The following is an 11,280-nucleotide window of genomic DNA, read 5'->3' as shown; positions in this document are numbered from 1 at the left end:
AATTAAGTGTTTTTATTCTATTGGGAAAAAAACAAAACATTTTTGTTACTTGAAATAAAATAAATGTTAACTAAAATAAAACTCTTACTCTATTTAGTAAGATTAAATTACTCTAACTCTGCTCTGATTGGCTGTTTCACAGAGCGGCTCATTTCAATAGCTGGCACATGGAGGAAAATATATATTTAATCACGATCATTTACTTTCACTTTTGAGATTTGTGATCAATTCTATGGCACCTTTAATACGCCTTATTCAGCCCGCCGCCATTTTGAATCGAAAACGAGGCTGTGAGGATAGCAGTCCAGCAGCGCCCACTGTGGCATATTGTTGCGTACCGGGACGTAGATTGTTTAGTCATAAAAATAAAGAGAAAATATAATTTCACTAATTTCCACAGGACAAAGAACTTCAGAAAATGTGTATTATTAAAGTTCGACAGGACATAGGACCTAACTTTCAGGTAACAACATTGCATTTATTTAAGAAAATGACTGTGGAAACTAGCCGGTTGGCTAATTGCTAATTTATAATGTGAGCATGTTTATCTTCCTTTAAAAGTTTACGCAGAGCTAAAATGTTATGTTTTACTACAACAACTAAACTAAATATCTACATTTTGTATAGATTACAAAGAACACAAGAGTGTGCTCCTAACATTTTACTCAGGATTGTTTTTCAAAAAACACTGACTGGAATTAGGAAGCTTAAGGAGGGTTCAGCTCCGTCTGTGTTTACCTGAACTCAAAGACCTCACGAAAGAAAACCTTGCGATCGTAAATGAAAAAGATATTATTTTTATGATGTTTTAAAAATTAACATGCTTAATAGTTTGTGTTAAGAGCCTGCAGTTAGATCGTAAGCCTCTTTCAGACAACATGTTAAGTCATACAAAAAACAGTAGGTTTAAACAGAAAGTTTATTTTTATGCAAAGCGATCAAAAGATAACATTTATTAATTAGTTTGCCGTGTAGAGTTTGGGGTCAACCCCTTTTAAAATCGCAAAATGATATTCAGAACATTATTTTATGTTTCTGTTTTGCTTTAGACAGGGAAAACATCATGTTTATCGTAATTTCATAATAAAGGTCGGGAAGACGCTTATGACCTAGCTGCAGGCTCTTAACACAAACCATTAAGCATTTTAATCTATATAACATCATTTGAAAAACTCTGTATAAGCGTTTAAAGGAAGATAAACATGCTCACATTAGAAATTAGCAGTCTTTCCACAGTCATTTTCTTAAATAAATGCAATATTGTTACCTGAAAGTTAGGTTATATGTCCTGTCGAACAATCCACGTTTTCTGGAGTTCTTTGTCCTGTGGAAAAATGTGAAATGACGTATTATTTTACGGTTATACAATCTACGTCCCCGGTACGCAACAATACGCCACAGTGGGCGCTGCTGGACTGCTATCCCTCACAGCCTCGTTTTCGATTCAAAATGGCAGCTGGCTGAATAAGGCGTATACATTATCTAATGTTAACAAATGACATCTTTTTGTAAAGTGTTACCTATTTAACTATATTAACCCTTTCCCATAATCTGTAAAAATGAACATAGTACACCATTTAGAATGATCATACATACCATATTGTATGCACAAAATTTCCCAGATGAGGGTGTTGTCCATTGGTCATCAAGAACTTCCTGAAGGTTGATAAACTGAGATTTATTAATCTTGGGAAGCAAACATGCCTTGAAATCAGCAGAGCTGTTGAAATAAAACAAAAAATGTTTCTGATTCTCCACATAGTTTTACATTTTTGCATGCTGCTCTCATTCTATATGACTAAGAAGCAAGCAGATGTGATAAAATGTTATTTTTATAGCTGTCTTTACAGCCTGGTCTCACACACAAAACGTACATATTTAGACGTAAATTAAAACGCTCCAATGCGTATATATCTTTACGTATTTGCAGTGACTTTTACGTATTATCTGGACGTAATTTCAGGTTCGATATATCTAAATATACGTAAAAACAAGCTAAAATACGTACAGATACGTGTTTTGACCACTGATCTATGGTTTTGACCAGTTATCCAGTAACAAGAAATTTGCTTATGACGCAGCTTTTTTATTGCATATCTGCGTAATTTATGTTTAATACTTTGTTTGCAACGAAGTGTTATGAAATATGAACTTTAACGTTGTTATTCCGTAGTTTTGATTTAAAATAAATAATAATCTGGAGAAGTCAGAAAAGAGCGCGTTCCCAACCGGATTCATTTCAGAGTTGCAACATATTCAGAATTGCTGTTGTGCTGACGTCTCGTGTTTTAAGGTAAGGGATCTATTTACATTTGTTTATTTATAATTGTGGTGTTTTTCGACATATTAAGTAGTTAGTTGTTGCTTTTTGTTAGATAACAGCTGATTTTTGGCTGGTAAGTTAATCGAAAAAGTGTATCGACTGAAATGATGCTAGGTTTTAGCAAAGAGTAGTCATTAATTATTAGTGGTTTTCAGTTGAATAATTATTAATATTTTTGTTCACTTATTCTGTTTATATGTTTCCAGATCACACTTTATTACACCATGGCGCACAGCGACAAAGAATTAAATGAGTTTCTCAGAAAGGGGCGCGATGTTGCTGCATCCCTCGGAAAGGTTTACGACTGCACAAAAATGGATGCTGTCGTAAAGAAATGCCACACTGACCCTGCAAACATGGGCCTGGGTCAAAGTGTCAAGCAGGGGCAAATAGTTATACAAAATCTCGAAAATGAAAGTGCTAGAAATGATCTGGATCGTATTATTAAACAATCCATAAAGGTCTTTGGACGGCCAAACCAGAATGGCCCAGAGGTCAGTCTTTTTTGTACATCCAAAATTCAAGACAGGGTTGCCAACACTCATTCAGGGAGGGCCAGTGTCCTGCAGAGTTTAGCTTTAACTTGCCCGAACACACATAAATGGAAGTTTCTAGTAATGTTATGCCTAGTAAGAGCTTGATTAGCTGGTTCAGAGTTGTTTATTTGGGGTTGGAGCTAAACTCTGCAGGACACCAGCGCTTCAGGCCCGAGTTTGAGCACTCCTGCTTTAAGGCAATCAGTGTATATAAAAAATAAAGTTTTGAAAGATGGGTAGAACAATGGATATAATTTATTTATACATTTTATTTTATGTTATTAATTTTAAGATTAGAACAGTTGAAATCATATTAATCTTGATGTCCAAAACAAAGTGTCAAGGTTTTGTAGCAGATGTAGAGGTGTAATGATGCACAGATGTAGTGTGATGTTTGAATTACACAGGCAAAGAAGAAAAAAAGGGTCCAGTCTAGAGACAAAATCAGATGTAAAATGAGAGATACGCCTAAGTCACGTCCACAACAAGCGAAGCCTTCTACTTCATATGGTAAGGTTCTGTTGACCTAAAACAAAATAATTGATTGTATTGTAAAGCATTTGTTTTGAAATAACAAAGATGATTTGACTCTCTTTTACATGCATTCATCAGATTCAAAAGTCAAATCAAGGGCATGTCCAAAGCCTGCAGAATGTCATCATGACCAGGGTCCAGATCATGGTTAGTTAAAATTATGATAAAATTGTAACACTTTTTAGTTATGTAAAATCATGTTTATTATTTGCTTATAAATAACACTATTTTTTTATAATGTGCTACAATAAGATGCAGCAGCCCTGTATGATTAAGGTTTGTGATAATGCTATAAAAATGTGCCCACACATACTTAATATTAAATACAGATGCTTAAATATTAATATGTACATTGTAGTATTGAGGGTGGAAGAGAGCGCTGGACATTCACTCTCCCCACTTGCAATCACCAATCACTGCCTGACCTGAGACTCGAACCCGTGATCTTTGTTTCTGACTCTCTAACCACTAGGCCACAACTGCTTATTATTTGTTATTTATTATTCCAAATTAGTACAATAGTGCCTGACATTGCAACACATACAAATGTTCTGTAATAAGGTAACTTAAAGAACAGCTCTGCATCATCATTAGGCAGGGGACTGTTTTGCATAATTGTTGTTGTTGTTTTTTTGTCTTCTCTGGGGTGTGACAGATTCACTTCTGCATGAGTTACAAGAACTTCTGACAGCTGCTAATTCAAACCTAGATTCGGAGAGTACACCACATACTGCATCACTGCATTGGGGCACAAGGACAGCAGCTTCATCAGAGAGATGGAGGGAGGCTAGACCCACTTTGATCTGCAACAGGCGTGCAACAGACCATGTCAAAGAACAGCTGTGTTGTGTGTGCAAGGCAAAGGTGGCAGTGGTGAAATGCAATGATTTTTTGCCTAGGCAGTATACCTGTGTCGAGTGCGATTGTGCAATACACTGTTCACAAGTGTTTCACAATAGAAGCACAATGATTTTAGGCTTCCATAAGACTGTACCTCCCACCACAGTGGTGAAGCAGGGCTGTGATGGTCAATACTTTCACCATTATGAAGGTACAATTTTATTTTAGTAATAATAATTATTACATTAATAGTATTCATTATAGATTACTTTCTTAGGATAGTCACAAGTGCACAAGTCATTGCCAGACTTCCATTTTTGTTTGTCAATTTTTTCATTTGTTTTTCATTGCAATTATTTATTAATTTATTAATTGACACTTTGGTTTTATATTTTCTTCATTGTAGATCGACTCTTACCATTGGCACTGCCGAACTCCATATGCAGTTGTGGAGAAGAAAAGTACAGTGTTGGCATAGGGAGGTCCATTACTGTAATCAACATGAAGGGTGAGTGTTCAGCACATACTAAAATATGGACTTTAACATATGCATGTTAATTATTAGAAATTTATATTTATGAAGGATATATGTTAAAAATAGATTTGATGCTGTTTATTTCTGTTGGTTGATATTAATACAACATTTTGTATTTCTAAAACTATTGTATCTATAATGTCAGCACCTGATATTTCATTTATATTTAATTTGTTTTACATCTTTGTCTAAAAAAACTAGACCGGAATAAGTCATCAGTAAACTCTGAAAATGTGCTGAGTTTATGTATTTAAATTTGTCTGTACACTGATGAATTTAGCCAGCTCTGTGGCTGCTTTAAATTCTGTGCAATGTTGCAATGCTGCATATAATCCTAAAAAACTAAATTCTGCCTGTTATAGTCTTGCTCAGTGTGATTACTCTGGAATAATAATACCATACAACACACACACATCTGAACAGTACAGTTGCAGGCTTGATTGGATCTTGTAGTTATTGTCCTCGCTTTATAATAGTATACAAATATTTATTGCATATGTATAAGTATATGTACTTTTTGGGAAATAATTTGTATTCTGTCAACATACTTTGGTAATCTTATTTACTGAGAATTAATTTACAGGTCGCTACGAACTGTCATTGCCCCATCTTTACTGTGGGAAATGCAGAGGGACATGGATACCAGGTGTGTTAGAAATGCAGAAGAGTGGCTACCGGCCTCCAACCATGAACTTTTGCACCATTTATGATGAGGACGTCTTCGTGTCTTTTGAAGACCTGAAAATGGCTGTTCCAGGATTGTCTCGTTTAGCATTCATTAGAATGCTTGACATGAAGACAGTGCACTATGGCAGAGTAAGTAACTTTCTCATATACTTGTCAGCTATAGCATTAAAACCTCCTGCCTGTTATTTTTGAGCTTCATTCTCATACAAAAAGCATGTCAAAAATCCTAGGAGATGAGCATTTTAGTCCATGTTTACACCTGGTTTTAATATGCATTTTTGTTCATCGGATCACTAGTAGACGAGGGAGACCATTCCCATTTCTAACTTGTGTTTTAATTATAGGGATGCGCTCCCTCTGTGTTTTGAACCTTTTATTGCAAAGCCCTTCAAGCGCTTCATGCTGCACTGTATTTTTTGTTTGTTTTTTTTTTTAAAAATTTGCTATACATTTAAAAGAAATGTATTCTAGTTTTATATACTTGTAAATAAATACATTGTTTTTCATGAATGGATTTTATAATAATACAAATAAGTGTAATATTTTAACAGACTTTTATTTAAAGCCTCTGGAAGTTGTTGAAAGTAAGCAAGCTCATAATATTTAAAACCCCATCTACACCTTTATTAAGGATTGTACACTTGTGATTGCATCAACCAAAATGTATCTTAAGACCACTGTGTAAATCGGAATGTACATGGAGGGCTCAAACCATCTCATTTTGGCAACAGCAGTCATCCATCTGATTATCAGATCAACCAATGCAGTGTATTGCCTGAATTTAAGATTATCTATAACTGCATGATTTTGACATCTTGTCAGAACATCAACAATGCAACTGTTAACTGATGAACTGTCATGTATTTTCAAACACAAATATAACACAAATAGTCTCTATCATTTACTCAGAATGGTGGAGAGAACAAAATAAACGGCAATAAAAGTTGTCAGAATGGCTTGAAGTGACAAAGTCTATGGTAACGTTGTTGTTTTTTTTGGTGAACAGAATAGCATTGTTGAAAGGCTTTGCACTGTTTTGGTTGAACATGGAGGTCCATGATAATATTATTCTGACTGTTTTAATGCATTAGTGAATAGCATAGTTAACTTATAGTGGATGATTGAAAGGTCTTACAATGAACAAGCCTAGAATTCAATAATATTTCTTTGTCTTTAACTAGAAGGGCACTTTATGTGGTGATGCGTTTTTGAAGAGCTTTTTCGAGTGGTCCATCTGCCGTTATGAGGTTGACAAGATCTGCGGTGAACAACATTTCATGTGCCCAGCTTGTACCCCTCTAATGCTCGCAATTGCTGTAGATGGCAACAGAAAACTTCACCGTTTCAAAAAGGCTGGAAAGTAGGTGTTTAATTGTTGTCGTTGTTGATATTGATTGAATTTTGTCAGTAATACAAAGATTTTGGAGCAGAATGTTTCATACTGTGAGGACTGTTTTGTTCTTTCTATAATTGTCACAACAGCTTTGAATTACCCTGAAAATGTTCTTTCTTTTGTGTAGGGTTGGGCATCGAGAACCGGTTCCAACTTGGAACCGTTTAAAGAATATCGATGCCATTGGAATCGTTTATAAAATTTGTTTTCGATTCCGATCATCGGTTCCAAACACGCAAGTTTTGGTTTCCATTGTGGCCACCGTATTTCTGGAAATGCTTGCCGCGCGCTTGTTCAGTTGCAGCTATGGAGCACGGTAAGCGGCGCTCAAAAGTGTGGCTTTATTTCACACTAAGGGTGTACTCACACTAGGCAGTTTGAACCGTGCCCAAGTGCGTTTGACCACCAAAGCGCGGTTCGTTTGACTAGTGTGAGTGCTCCGAGCCGTGCCCGGGCGCGGCTCGTTTAGCCGGCCCTGGCCCGCTTGGAAGAGGTGGGACGGTAAAGTTGGACTCGGGCGCGGTTAGCATGCAGTGTGAGCGCTAACCGTGCTGGAGCACGGAACAGGACGCGTGATGTCGCGTTTTTGCGAGGTAATCAGCGTTTTTATAGTCCATAATCAAAGCTGCAAAGTCCTTGCTGCACTTCAGCTGGTACCTTGCAAACCTCCTCATACAAGCAGCACGATTGCGCGAAAATGTTCGTGCCACAAATGCGATAGACATGTTTAACGATAGGCTGTGGACAACCGCGGAACAAACGACTCAAAATTACTATCCACAAAGTAAAAGAGCGATGGACTAAATTGCGTTCAGCGAGAGCGCGCTCTTCCTGTGTTTTTACATGCAACACATGTGACAAAATGATATCTTGCACGGGAGGATGCACTACGAATATAACGAAACACATACGCCTGCATGATGTACAAATTAAGGGGTGTAGCGTGTTTGACGTGCTGCGCAGGTCCACTGTCTCGTCATGTACAGAGAGTCCAGACCAGGGTGCAAGTTCTGCATATATAAATCTGTTTTTGGGCTGGTGCAGAGGCATTCCTAATTTTCTCCTACATGGGCTGCAGCTCCTAAAACTAAAACTCATATTGAATCAAAATAAAAATTATCCTCTGTGAAATCAAATGAGCCTGTGACATGTTTTGACTCAGCCCACAAAGAATCGGAATTGAGAATCGAAAAGAACCGAAATCGAAAGGAAGAATCGGAATCGGAATCAGAATCGTTCAAATCAAAACGATGCCCAACCCTACTTTTGTGTTCATTGTTTAGAAATCTGATCTAAAAAAATCCATTTAATTTTGTTTTATTAGTTCAGAGGACTCTGGCTACTTCGAAGGGTTGTTTCTTTGCAAAGATGATGACGTTTCATCTTTTGTTCAATATATCCGCAAAAAAGTGCAACATGTAAGTATACTTAGACTAACCTTCAGATTGCTAGCAAGTACACTTTATGATTCATGTTGTGAAGCGTTTCATACAAAGGTTTTGAATATGAAGTCATGTGTATACAGTTCAGGAATCTGGCTTAAATGTGTGTTTTCTCTATCCCAAATGCCTGTTTTTCCTACTTTTCATTTTGTTGCATTTCATGTAGTTCGGAGGCAAAGGTGTTTGCGGATCTGCGGAGTTTGCAGCTGCTAAAGAGTTTTCCAGCAAGACCAGCAGTAAATTGGATGAGGAGGGAATCGAAGTTGCTGTCTGTAGACATGGTGTTCTTTTGAGGGCACTCAATATGTTCAGAGGAGAGATCTATGCATATCCTTTGTATTTGCAGAAAGAGCTTTGCACAGAAAATGCAACTTTCTTTTGTGCTGACATCATGTGCAAATACTGGCCATACTTGATGAAAGTTTGCCAGGCCTGCCCGGAACTGAGACATTTGCTGAACATGAAGCCATTCCTCACGGTTATGCATGCGAAAGTACATGGCATAAGATGTGAGGTATTTTAGACCAATGTGTTTATATTGTCTGTTTTATATTATATATTCCAATTAAAACCTGCATGTATGAAACTTTTTATCACTCCAATAGATCAAATGGAGTGGAAGCTTTCAAACGGGTGCTGCATATACCATGGGGGAAGAAGTGGAACAAGCAAATAGCTTTTTATCAAGGATTGGTATCAGCACCAAGTTCATGTCCAAAGCAGGTTAGTATGTGTGTTTAATGTTGGTCAAATATTTAAATTCTCAAGTAACATTTCCCAAAAGTAATGTGAGTCTTTGTTGTTTAGTGTATGTATTCAGTTTGTTTGTTTTGATTGACAGGACGCACTGATTTGCTTACATTGCAGTGTATGGGGTGGAACAAAATGAAGGTTCAAAATATGTGCCAAACACTTTGCACAAGATACCAAAAGGCAATCTTTATTTATATTCATCTGTATTATTTCTTACATGGGAAGCATCAGTCTCTCTAAAAGTGTCAGGAGAGTGTTTGAATTTGTTTTTTTTTTTTAGGCATTTCTCACAGAACAGAATGTAATCTCATCTTTATTCAAATCACAATTACACACCAACACGAAAAATAAAATTGTTCAAATTACTGAACTATTCTACATGTTTATGATAGTTTTCAAATATTAAGAGCATAGTTTAAAAAACAGATTGATGACTAATGCAAAAGCTAATTACATTTGGATTCGGACAGACTCTAGAGAGCTGTTTACACCATATATTCTAAAGTATAGCTGAGAAGTTCTATAAAGATGTGTGGTCCAAATTCCTCCTTGAATGTTGTGCAGATCTAATCCACAGCAAATTTACAACATTTGATTTATATCATTGCTGCTAAAGGAGGACCAGCACCTTCGTTTTCACTTATACATTCTTTTGCCACAGCTCTGAGAATGTCTAATGGGACATTCAATGTAATTGTTTTTCGAGACATGACAGATTATAATTTATTTTGTGGCAGTAGCTTAAGCACATTATGATTTGCCTATGCTTTTGACTTCCATGAAGAAAAGAGAATATTTTGTGACTTATTAATGCAGAACACAATCTAATCACATACTCTGTCATTGTAACTAACTGTATCACTGCTTTACTGATTTGTATGTTTCAGACTCGGATCAATCTAAGAAAAGAGACAGAAAGCCTACAAGACATGAAGACAAAACTGGCTGTGGATGATAGCGTACTCCATCAGTGGGTCACAGATGTGCAGGAGTGGGCCCACACTAGTAGTATGTAAAGGCTATAATCTGTTAATCAGTTTACATTGGAAAAATATTATAACTTCAGTTTTCTTGTGTCTGATTTGCTGAAATGACTTAAATGATGTCTATGTATTTAATAAATTATTTATTTTTTACAGCAGCTGTTGGAGACTGTGATGCTGCAATTCAGCCAATAATTCTGTTGTATTTTAAAATAAAAGGAAGTATTAAATAAAAATGTATTTCATAGCAAAGTAAAAAAAAAATGATAGTATTTACTTTGTTTAATATGAATTTTTATCATTTTCAAACCAAACCATTTTTACGAGAAACAGGCTAAAAAAAACTTGCACTCCTGATTTTAATACAACTATTACTACTATTATTGTTGTCAATAACAAATAGTAAAAATAAATGACTGTCAATTTATTTTGTTTCAGCAACAAACAAAGGACGAAATAAAATAAGGAGAAAAATAAATGAAGAGAGAAAAAAGCTGGCATATGCAATTGAGCAGCACAATGCTCTTGTTGACCCCTCTCTTGAGATGTCCATTGAAGAGGTCCTTCAAAATGATTATGTGGTCTCCTGGCAGCTAACAGAGCAAGGTTAAAGATGCATAACCGTTCACATTATTATTTATTATTACTTAAAATATTTGCAACACTGTCAATATATCTAATTTACATGATTTACCTGTATTAAGTAGATGATGTCAGCCTCTTGACAAAGAAGAAGGTCTTTGACAAGGTGATGGTGATTCAGCGACTAGAGGAAGAACAGACTATCCTTGTTCAAGAGGCAAAGCAGCACTGGCTTTATCTAAAAAGTCAGGAGCACAAACTGAACAATGTGCTTGATACAATCATTTCTGGTGGTAAGCTAAAGATGATTTTCTTTTTCTTTTTTATGTTTAAACTGTTCATAATTTATATGTCCCACATGAACTATTAACTTAATTGTTATTTATGTGTTTGTGTGTGTTTGTTTTATAGTTAACCCTTGGAATCTTCCAGATAATGGGATGCGAGGACTGCAGTGTGTGTTGCAGGGAAAATTGCATCAGCTAAGGGCTCACCAGGACACTGTAAAAACAAGTTATCAGGCAATAGACACTATGACTGAACATTTTACTGTTGAAGAATGTGAATATTCCAGCTGGCCAGAACACTCGGAAGCCCTTTACTCGAGCAGTACTGATCTGAGCTCTGATGAAGATGATATGCTTCTGCTGTAGTAATTAAATACCTTGCATG

General features: G+C 36.2%; 1 long non-coding RNA gene across 1 annotated transcript; it reads left to right on the top strand.

The window, feature by feature from the left end:
• Window positions 1-4,643: 4,643 nt before the first annotated feature.
• Window positions 4,644-6,809, top strand: LOC141293377 (uncharacterized). The gene is made up of 3 exons (XR_012340737.1): window positions 4,644-4,741; window positions 5,352-5,584; window positions 6,637-6,809. It is a non-coding gene; the product is annotated as an uncharacterized lncRNA (long non-coding RNA).
• The last annotated feature ends 4,471 nt before the right edge of the window (window positions 6,810-11,280 follow it).

Source organism: Garra rufa, chromosome 20 (genome assembly GCF_049309525.1).
Source record: "Garra rufa chromosome 20, GarRuf1.0, whole genome shotgun sequence".
Lineage (NCBI taxonomy): Eukaryota > Metazoa > Chordata > Actinopteri > Cypriniformes > Cyprinidae > Garra > Garra rufa.
This window is presented reverse-complemented; position numbering and strand designations above follow the sequence as displayed.